The sequence below is a fragment of the Xiphophorus couchianus genome, chromosome 14 (assembly GCF_001444195.1).
Source record: "Xiphophorus couchianus chromosome 14, X_couchianus-1.0, whole genome shotgun sequence".
Classification (NCBI taxonomy): Eukaryota; Metazoa; Chordata; class Actinopteri; order Cyprinodontiformes; family Poeciliidae; genus Xiphophorus; species Xiphophorus couchianus.
This window is the reverse complement of record NC_040241.1, coordinates 22449573-22450369: the sequence shown is the minus strand read 5'-3', so window position 1 is coordinate 22450369 and position 797 is coordinate 22449573. Positions and strand designations below refer to the sequence as shown.

At 31.9% G+C, this 797-nt stretch overlaps 1 protein-coding gene across 2 annotated transcripts in view; it reads left to right on the top strand.

Moving 5' to 3' along the window:
- Positions 1-797, top strand: part of LOC114156967 (myelin-oligodendrocyte glycoprotein-like) — a 1059483-nt gene that overhangs the window by 568293 nt on the left and 490393 nt on the right. The window lies entirely within an intron of this gene.

The following is a 797-nucleotide window of genomic DNA, read 5'->3' as shown; positions in this document are numbered from 1 at the left end:
CACATAACTAATAAACCATTTTGACATTTAAATGTATTTTCAGTATTTAGATAGTTAAAAAACAGATATTTGGGATTCAGGAAAGGTAGCGACCTGTAAGGAAAGGTAGCAAACATCAATGAATCTCTTTCTTTTATATAATCATGTTACATCCAACTAACGTTCGTCTCCATTTGCACTTTCCATGAAACTGTCTGTCCAAAGTTGTGTGTTTGTTTGATGTTTTCACTTTTGGGAAAGAGGAACTTTTGAGATGGGCGTTTGCATCAATGGGAAAGTAGTTCCCGTCTATAAAACTTGAAAAGAAAGTGTCTGAATAAACGCATTGACCTGATGCAGTGATGCAACCTTTCCATGGCCTTGACCTTTGGTTGGAGCTGCTCACTCAGAGTTTGGCTGGAGGCTCTCCTGAAATCATAAATGTTCAAATTCATTGAAATTGTTAATATTCAACCATTTATGGGCTGACTTTGACACATAAAACGTTTCTGTAGCCGTGCTTCAAATGAAGTAAATATTTGGAAGAAACTGAACTTTAACTGAACAATTTATTATATAATTCAGCCTAAATTACATGTACTAGTCCAGTAGTTATAAATGATTCACCAAAAATGGCAAACTTAAACTACTGGCAGCCCTCAAAATTTATTAAATTAAAGATGCAAATGTTAGTTTGATTTTTTTTTTTTAATTTATTTTATTTTTTAAGGTTTTCCTTCTTAATAAAATATTTTTACGGATTGTATATCATTAAAGATCCAAAATATAAACAGCTGCCTTTTAAAAGAAAAACATAA